We start from the raw sequence: 10,318 nt of genomic DNA on the forward strand, positions 1-10,318 counted from the left end.
CCTGACCACTCTTGGGCAAGGAGATTTAAAGTCAAGAAAATTGAGCTCAGAGAGCTTAACAGATGAAGACTGTATGCTGACAACCCAAACCATCTCTTTTGTTCTAGTTATAGCCAACAAAACTCAAAATGATTGCCCCACCATCGCTATCATTTAAACATTTTTTTGAAACCATCTGCCCCTCATTTCAAAACATAAACATGATGGAAAATCAAGAAAATACCTTACAATGTACACATTCCTTGAGATGTCTTACGAAGAAAAATATAATTTATTCCATTCTGGAAAATAAAACAATAATGTATACTGTATTGTAACACTTCATCCACACATAATAATCCTAAGACTTAAATAACACTTACTATATCAAAAGCACTGTTTTTCAAGAGCTTCACATGTGTTAAAGCATTTAAAGTACACGACAAATCTTAAGAGACAGGTGATATCATTGTGCCTACTTTTCAGGTGAGAAAACTGAAGCATAGGAAGATAAATATCTTGAGACGGTAGGTGTCAAAGCCAAGATTTAAATCCCAGTTTGTCTCTTTGACTGCTCACTCTTACTGTTTACTTTATAATGATTTGAAAATAATAAATTAGGAATGCCATTCAGAGATGATTTTAATATAAAAGATATCCAAGTGTTTATAAATCCAATTTTTTTTACATCGGCAAGGTGGCTAAGACTATCACAGGATGATCAGTCATACCCACACATGTTGCGAATAAAACCACTCTTAAATAAAGTAATTTGAACCCATCTTCTTAAAATTTCAACTTTTTGTCTCATTCTTTCTTTTCTTTCATTTTGTTCTTTCTAGACTTTTACAAGGGGTCTTCAAGTGTCTGTTTCAAATCTCTTCTATGTTCCTACTCTTAATTATCTTCTTGCGTTTGCTGATTTTCAATTTTTTTTGCTGTATCTGTTGAGTTACTTTCTTCTGAAAATTTTATTAGTTGACTCATTTCAGTTTATTTCTTAGTCAATCTTTTCTATGGCCTTTTTCCATTTTCTCCCTCTCACAAACTGCTTAGTTAGCTTCCTTTTACTGATGAATCTTAGAATGTTTAAATGAATAATCTACGTCATCATTCTGGAAAGTGTAGACATTAAAAGAAGAAAAGATATTCTATTTGCCGCTTCCCTTCTTCACTCCAACCCCACGTACAGCTCTTACCCCAATTAAGAAATGCTCTGATTAGAGCTTCATCTAGCTTTTGAAGTGCAAATAACGGAAAAAAGAAATATTTTCTGTATTTGCATCATTAACTATCATTTTAACCTGAAAATTTGATGATATCTGGCTAATACATGCACTTGACTCAGTTTTAAAATATCCAAGTTAAATATATGCAATATTCAAGGAAGAATTAACCAAAGGAAGTTTTCAATCCCAAAGTAAGAGCCACCTCTCTAATATGCAGATCACATGAAGATGAACCTGCCTAAGTGAGGAAATGCTAGATCTTTCTGTATAATGTAAAGTGACATTGTGCAAATGCATCCACTGATTTTCATCTGTTAAATTCATTATCTTACATAATGGCCTTTCCAGGTAAATCAGCAGAGGGACCTAAAATTGCATAAATTTGTTCACCAAGTTGTAAATGTGCCAGAATAGCTATTTTTTAGGTATCTGAGGTGACGCAAAAGCTGAATGCTCACTTGTGTTAGTAAGTAATAAAATACTCATGGCTGGACCTCATTCTGGTAAGGTGCCAAACTAATTATCTATCACCTGATATCATCCAGGAGTGTTCTTTACGTACTTCCAATGCAAGCAGGTAAAATACTTAATCCTTTCTCCAAATACACTAATCTGCAATCAGCCTAGATAAAAATAAAACTTGGTGATAACCATAATTTTAAAGCAAAAATAAGTTCACTGACATGGTTTGAGGCATTACTAGAAGGAATGCAAATTCTGTGATTTTTTTTTTTTTATAATTAGAATCAATCTAGGGAACAGGAGGACAAAAAAACAACAATACAGTCAATTGATCCGTCAATATGATTACCGACAAGTGAAGAAAATAAGTCTTCCAAAGGCATGTTATTATAGAAAAAATGATTCACAATTACATACCTGGGAGTGAGGGAACCAAGAAGAGATCTGAATCATGTGACTTAGTACACTGCTTTTTATAACCCTCATTCCACTAAATAGCTGGTTCTTTTCGTACCATACTGAGGGCTGCTATGTTTTAGCCATTATAAAATAACAAAGTTGAATGGTAAAAAATATTATAACTAGAAATTATGAAATGGACAACTATTTGTTACAAATACTATGTACACAAAACAAATTCTAAAGAGATCTAAATAAGCCTGTTATTCATTTTCTTACTTATTACTGAATAAATAAGAGCTCTATCTCTTTTATAAGTTCAACAAATTTTAAGGAAAATATGAGAACTGGAAATACACTATAAGTTTCACTGATAATCTTATAAAAGTGGACTTCAGGGCAGTTTTTTTGTGGGAAATTTTGTGGTGCTTAGATTAGACTGAATAAACCCCGAACAAACCATCAAAAATTTTTTTCTGCTGATGTGTCACTTGGCTGTAGTCCTTATGAACTAATATGAAATGCTTGTAGCATGCATTTGATCACATCTTTCTGAATTAAAAAAATAATTTTACTTTAAATGCAATGTATTTTATATTAGTTCTATTATACAACTGATTGTTCATTCTTTGTTTTTTAACTTCTTAAAATGTATTGATTTCATCCTAAACATTAAGTAACATTATACAACACTACATAACTACATTTGCATGTAATCCCTCTAATGATTCAGTTGAACTGTTTACTTTAATAAAAACAGATTTAAAGGCATTAAGAGTGATAAAATGATAGATTCACAAAAGGGCATCAATTTCACTGATACTTAACTAGATGATATCTAAGGATGGAAAGTAATATTTAAATACTTTTGTTTAATGGGTTTGTGCTATTTTTAACACAGTTTTATCTATACGAATTTTCTTTCAGAATGGCAGTAAGAAAAGAGCGCATATTATCCAAGTAAATGAGTAAATCCTAGCTCACCACTTTCAAAATAAATTTAAAATGTCATTTAAATTGAAAGTCAAATGTAAATTAATAAATACTTATCAAGACACCATTGAAGATACACAGTGGGGAGTTGATTGTAGAAGAATCGCTTATGAGAAAAAGGAGTTACAATAAGCCACCCATGTACTTTGATGATTATGCTTCAGGACTAGAATTTCAATTGGAAATTAATCCATTTCACCAATGTTTGTTGTTCACCACCTCTCCTTCAGACACTGTGCCAGGCCCTGGGTCTACAATGATTAGTATAATCTGGACTGGTATATTACACAAGTAAATTCAGGCCTGCACTCAATGGAAAAATGACATAAACATTTAAAATTAAGTGCAATAGAACTAAAGTCAAGAAAAAGAAAATATTTGGTAGCAGGAACCAAACTTTTTGGAGGAGGATTCATTTAAATTGGGACTTAAAAGATGGTTAAGATTTCAACACATAATTAAAGAGAGAAGGGCTTTCTCCAGGAAAAGTTAAGTGCAGAGGCAAAAGGGAAGAACTCAAGAGGCACGCAAGAGATTGCATGGGAAAGTTTCTAGTTGTGATATTGCATGAGTATAGACCCTTACCATCCTTTGTACCCCTCAGGTGAGATTATGGGTTGAGCATAGTAATTATGGGTTGAATGTAGTAATGAATAGTGCTACATTACTAATTCTATGTACTAATTATAAAACTTCGAAAGATCCTTTATTCCTTCTTCTTAGTAAATTATTTCCCCAGTTACTTTATTTTTCATCTTCACTATCATTAGCAAGAACCAGCTCCATTCTTAACCTGCTCCAATTCATTTTCCATACAGCAACAGCTAGAGATCTTTTTAAAATGCAAAGATGACCATCTCACTCTTCTACTAAATGTTCATCCATTTTTTCTTATTTTATAGTTCCTGAAATAAAATAAAATAATACAAAGTTTTACCTGACTTTGGGCCTCTGAGAAAGTTCTTCCCTCTACCTAACTAAAATTCACGCTAAATTTGTCTAACTTGTTATGATTAATCATTATCAAGTATCAGCTAAGCATCAACTTCTCAAATTCTGACTCTTCTAATCCAAATGAGCTTTTCTTTTTCTTCTCTCTGGTTGGACTCTATTCTCTCCTTTCACTTTGCAGACCACAATTTGGAACAGTATATTAACTTACATATTTACTCATGTGATGATTCTCATTACCCATCCCACCCCTCCTGTCAGCTAGACTGGAAGCTCCAGTAGAGAACACTGGGTTCCCTTCACCATTGCAGATCCCTATTTAGCATGGTGTCTGAAGGGGAAGTGGCACACAACAAACAGTGGCAGAATAAATTAATTTACAACTGAAATTCACATCCTGAAATAAAATCATAACAATACATGATTTGTTTTTAAAGAGTGGTTTATTATGACTCCTGTTTTCATTGAAATCTAATTCAGAATTATACACTTACAATAAAAGGGAGAAAATATTTTTTGACCATCAAATTCCTCATCAAAGTAAATCTTATTGTAGATTTGATTAACAATGATTTTTCTATACCGAGTTTTACTTTCCCAAACATCAGGACATTCCGCAGGATGTTTTTGTAATCACAACAGTACATTTCCTTCTTCAACCCTGGAAAGCCATAAAAAATAAACACATGCACAAAAATAAATCACTATACCATTAGAAAAGTTGACCTTCTGCTTAGTGCTTGGCCTTACCACTATAGAATACTAAAGCAATAGAGGCCAGTGCGAAATGAAGATGAAAGTAGAAGGAGGGGTTGAATGCTCGAATTCTATTTCAAGTAGTTTTTAGTCATACTGAATTATGGAAATTGAATAACTGAACAGGAAGATAGCTAGAAATCATATAGTATGGCAGACTAAATTTTCCAAAATGGCAGCAAAAATATGTCCTGTTTCACATTCTCATTTATAACATGATCTTTACCTTCATCAAAAAGGGGTGTTCTATGAATTCTTTCCTTGAATATGAGTGGGCTTATGACTCATTTACAACCAACAGAAGCTGCATGACTTCCAAGGCTAGGTCAGAAAAGCAGCAAAGTTTCTGACTTGTTAGTTGGCGCACTTGCACTAGGAGTCCTGAACCACCATGTACTCTGAGGCTGCCACACTATCAGTTGGCCAAGCCACATGGCAAGACCAAATGTAGGCACTGCTTTTGGCAGTCTTGGTTTTTGAGTTCTCCCTGCCCAGGAACTGGATATTTGAATGAATAAAACTTTAGATGATTCTAACCTCTAGTCCACCAGGTAGCTCTACCCTTTGAATCTTCCTGGCTGAGAACTCAGACATTATAGAGGAGAAGCAAGCCTTCAGTGCTGTCGCCTTCCAAATTCCTAAGCCACAGAATCAATGAGCATGATACAATTACTGTTTTCTTACATTGCTGAATTAGGGGTAGTTTGTCAGACAGAAAAACTAACCATAACATATGATTGATTATGATGTCAGCTTTCAGGGCCAGATATTTATCATTTTGATGGTTTCCTAGGAGGCCCCTGATGTGAGAGAATCCCCCTCCTAATTCCTTCTAAATGCCTGCTTCTTTTCATCACAGATAAAGAAATTAAGGAATTCCATTGGTATTAAGGGAATATAAGAACATTTTCATCACATTCATAGGTGGATGGGTAAATATATCAAGTAATGAAAATATACAAAACTGCAGACTGTAAGCCTGAAGAGAAGAAGACATGAATCAATAGTCATTTTGTAACAATGTCCTTATTATGAAGTGAGAGGAGCCTTGCTGAACAAGTCAACTCGGGGCAGTTCTGAACAGAGCCAGACCACTGGGGAAGGAGTCACACAAAGAAAGGGAGATGTGGTATTTACATGTTTTCTTCTATTCTTTAACATCCATATGATCAGTGTCTCTATAGAACTCTACGATGCTGCACTAGCACTGAAAAAGGAACACAAAAATGACTTGCCAAGTGGAAATGCAATAACAAGATCAAATTATTATTTTTCATTTAGAATTTTATTACTTTAGAAATCCAAGCTATGGCTCCAATGCACATTATTTAAATTTAACTAAAAGTAATTCAACTATATTCTCTCCTTTTTAATAAAACTTTTTTATAATGGTAAAATATATATAACATAAAATTTACTTTTTAACCATTTTATGTATACAATTCAGTGACATTAGCTACACTTACAATGTTGTACAACATCACCAACACCAATCTTTAAAGTGTTTTCATCACCCCAAACAGAAATTTTCTCCTTTAATATGTTCAAATTATTGCAAATTATGATCTCTGATTTTTCAACAGTCTAGCTAGGTTTTTATAAATTTTCAAGAATGAATTTTTGGTTTCTTTGATTACTTAATTTTTTGTTCTTTATTTTATTTAATTTATTTCTGCCTTCATATTTATTTCCTCTCTTCTACCTACTCCCTGTATTTAATTTGCTCTTTTTCTTCCAGATTCTTTTCCTTTTTTTTTTTTTTGGAAGTTTACGTCACTGAATAGAAAAAAAAAGTGCTTCTACTTTTATTAGAAATGCTGGAATTACTCTTTATTCTTATATTTAAAATGTTTTTGAAAAAGAAGAAAAAATACTTAAACACAGTAATAAAGAAAAACAAAATTCAATAGCCTTAAATAATTATGAGCTCATCAATATCCTATTCAAGTAGAGTCTTGGTTCATTACTTGGGCTTTAGATGCATGATCCTATGCCCAAGTGAGATGAACGTGTTTTCAAAGGTCTCATTTGGACATAAGATTGTTATTCCAAATCTTCATGATTTTCATTGCACTCTTATACATAGCCACCGCCCAATCCTTATTTTATAGTACAGCCATGCATACATACACCCATGCTCATTTACGGTTTGTCATGTGGTTCTTACTTCAATTAATGGCACCAACTTCCACCCTGTCATCAGACTCATCCTGGTTTTCTCCTTGCCTTCATGATCTATCCAGTCAGTCATCAAGTTCTGTATCATCTGATTGCTCTCTATTCTGGTCACTACTTCCTTAGCTCAATTTATCATTTGTCTTACCATAACAATAAATTTTTAAATTCAGTTTCATTTTATTTTCAAATATTTTCACTTTAATTTCAGTCTATCTTATAGAGTAGGAGTCAGTAAACTTTTTCCATAGAGGTCTAGAGAGCATATTAAGCTTTGCAGGCCAGAGGTCTCTTCTTCAACTACTCAATTCTACCAATGTATTATGAAAACTGAGATATACAATACATAAATTGGCATGGCTGTGTTCCAATTAAACTTTATTTACAAAAACAGATATCATGCCAGATTGGCCCATTAAGTATAGTTTTCAGACTTCTGCTGTAGAACTGTAGTTCTAAAAAGTGAATCTGATAATGATCTTTCATATCTTCTGTTGAATTACCAAATTTATAATAATAATTCTCAATGATCAGTTTCATAGAGGTAGATGGAATTATAAGCATGACAAAGACAAAATTATCTGTATCATACTAAGCTTGCAGTATGATAGTCAATATGCTGGTGAAATATTTGCATGGATTCAATACTTATGCATATTAACTTGAACTTTAGCAGCAAAAAAAAAAAAAAAAGGTATAAGCCTGTAATGAATAATTTGTCATTAGCTGTTACTTTAATCAATGGTTTATAACCACTTTATTATGGAATAATATTTTGAAAAACTAGCCATTGTATTTGTCATTCACAATCATTCTCACAACTTTCCCCCACATTGAGGTGGAGGCATGCTTCATGGGGAGGGCCAGACTCAGCCAAGAAAAGACCAATTGTTTGTTTTGTTTCAAACGTTCAAAATCATCTCTTGATGCTCATTTTCGGTACAAGAATTCTGAAATACATGATTTTAATCTATGAGTTATGTTTTATGGAGAGAAAAAATGATATACAGGTTTGTATTGTAGCGGTTTTTCTTTTTTAATTGTCTAGATTTTATACTGCTCTGAACTTTGGATCTTACTGATCCTGGAAAGACTTCCCTTTTCAGAGCTAGCTAATTTCTAAACAGAGCTAATTACTGTCCTGAGGCCATGCCTTTCATATGTGAACCAACCAATCCAAGGTTCATATCTCCCTAACAAACTCTCTATCTTCTGCCCTAATATCCCCTCAGGGCCAGCTTTCAGGCAAGTAGGGGCAGTCCTTACACCCTGAAGTTTGCTAAGATTATTCAAACCAACCAGTCCCAAAGTTGCTCATCTGCGCACCAAGCCTGCCCAGCCCATGCTTTGTCCTCACTCTCTTTGCCTCCTAAACGACCCTGGGCCTCTGTGGCATGCCCTGCCTCCTGTCTCTAGCAAACTGGGAATACAAACATCTTCATTTCCTTGTCTGTGTGTCTTACCATACCTGATTATAAAAAGTGGCGGATACATTTTAGAACAAAATTCTAAAGGTCAAATCTCAGAAAACTGATCAGAGTCTTTTCCTCTGTTCCACGAGGTTAATAGTTTCCTTCCTGAAGTCTAACTTGAATTTTTACAGGCAGTTTTAACGCCTCCCCAAACTACTTCCCAAGCAAATGGGAAGGACCAAGTACAGCTAGTTGGGGCACACAGTCTTCTTGAACACTATTGTGATCCGTTTAGAGCACTCAATTTTAAAAATAAAATAAAACTTTTTTGTGGCTTTTAGGACTGTGTTAGTCTTATACTGCTGTAAAGAACTATCTGAGACTGAACAGTTTATGAGGAAAAGAGGTTTAATTAACTCAAGTTCTACATGGCTGGCGGGGCCTCAGAATACTGACAATCACAGCAAAACTCAAGGGGGAAGCAAAGCACATCTTTCCATGGTAGGGAAGAAGAGAGAGAGAGAGAGAGCGAGCGTGAAAACAAAAGTGCCACACAGTTTTAAAACATCAGATCTCATAAGAACTCACTCACTATCAAGAGAACAGTGTGGAGATCAGACCCCATGATCCAATCACCTCCCACCAGGCTCCTCTAATTGGACATGAGATTTGGGTGGAAACATAAATCCAAACCATATTATTCCATCCCTGACCACTCCCATATTTCAGGTCCTTCTCATATTGTAAAATATAATTATCCCTTCTCAGCAGTCCCCTAGTCTTAACTCAATTCAGCATTAACTCAAAAGTCCAAAGTCTCATCTAAGACAAAGTAAAACCCTTTTGCTCATGAGCCTGTAAAATCAAAAACAAGTTAGTTACTTCCAACATACAATGGAGGTATAGGCACTGGGTAAATGCGCTCGCTCAAAAAGGGAGAAATTGGCCAAAACAAAGGGCTACAGGCCCCACGTAAGTCTGAAATCCAGCAGTACAGTCATTAAATCTTAAAGCTCCAGAATAATCTCCTTTGACTCCATGTCTCACATCCAGGGCATGCTGATGCAAGAAGAGGGCTTCTAAGGCCTTGGGCAGCTCCTACCCTTTGGGCTTTGCAGGGTAGAGCCTCTGCAACTGCTTTCACAGGTTGGCATTGAGTGTCTGCAACTTTTCCAGGCACACAGTGCAAGCTGTCAGTGGATCTACCATTCTGGGACCTGGAGGATGTTGGCCCTCTTTTCAGAGCTCCACTAGGCAGTGCCCTAATAGGGACTCTTTGTGGGGGCACCAACCCCACATTTCCCCTCTGCACTGCCCTAGTAGAAATTCTCCATGAGGGCTACACCCCTGCAGCAGACATCTGCCCGAACATCCTGGCATTTCCATAGATCCTCTGAAATCTCTGTGAAGTTTCCCAAATCTCAACTCTTTCCTTCTGCATATCTGCAAGCCCAGAACTATGTGAAAGCCACCAAAGCTTGGGGCTTCCACACTCTGAAACCATGGCCAGAGCTGTACCATGGCCCCTTTCAGCTATTGCTGGAGCTGGAACAGCTGGGATGCTGAGTGTCATGTCCCAAGGCTGCACAGAGAAGCTGGGCCCTGGGCCTGTTCCAGGAAACCATTGTTTCCTCCTGGACATCCAGGCCTGAGATGGGAGGGGTGTCCATGAAGGTTTCTGAAATGCCCTGGAGATGTATTCTCCATTGCCTTAGCTGTTAACATTCAGTTCTTTCTTAATTTGCGAATTTCTGCAGCCAGCTTAAATTTCTCACCAGAAAATGGGTTTTTCTTTTCTACCACATAGCTGGACTACAAATTTTCCAAACTTTTATACTCTACTTTTCTTTTAAATATAAGTTCCCATTTTAGACCATTTCTTTGTTTACACATATGAGCATACACTTTTAAAAACAACCAGGTCATATCTTGCATGCTTTGGGGCTTAGAAATTTCTTCTAC

The sequence above is a fragment of the Sapajus apella genome, unplaced genomic scaffold, assembly GCF_009761245.1.
Source record: "Sapajus apella isolate SASKATOON/1434 unplaced genomic scaffold, GSC_monkey_1.0 scaffold27, whole genome shotgun sequence".
In the NCBI taxonomy this organism is placed as follows: Eukaryota; Metazoa; Chordata; class Mammalia; order Primates; family Cebidae; genus Sapajus; species Sapajus apella.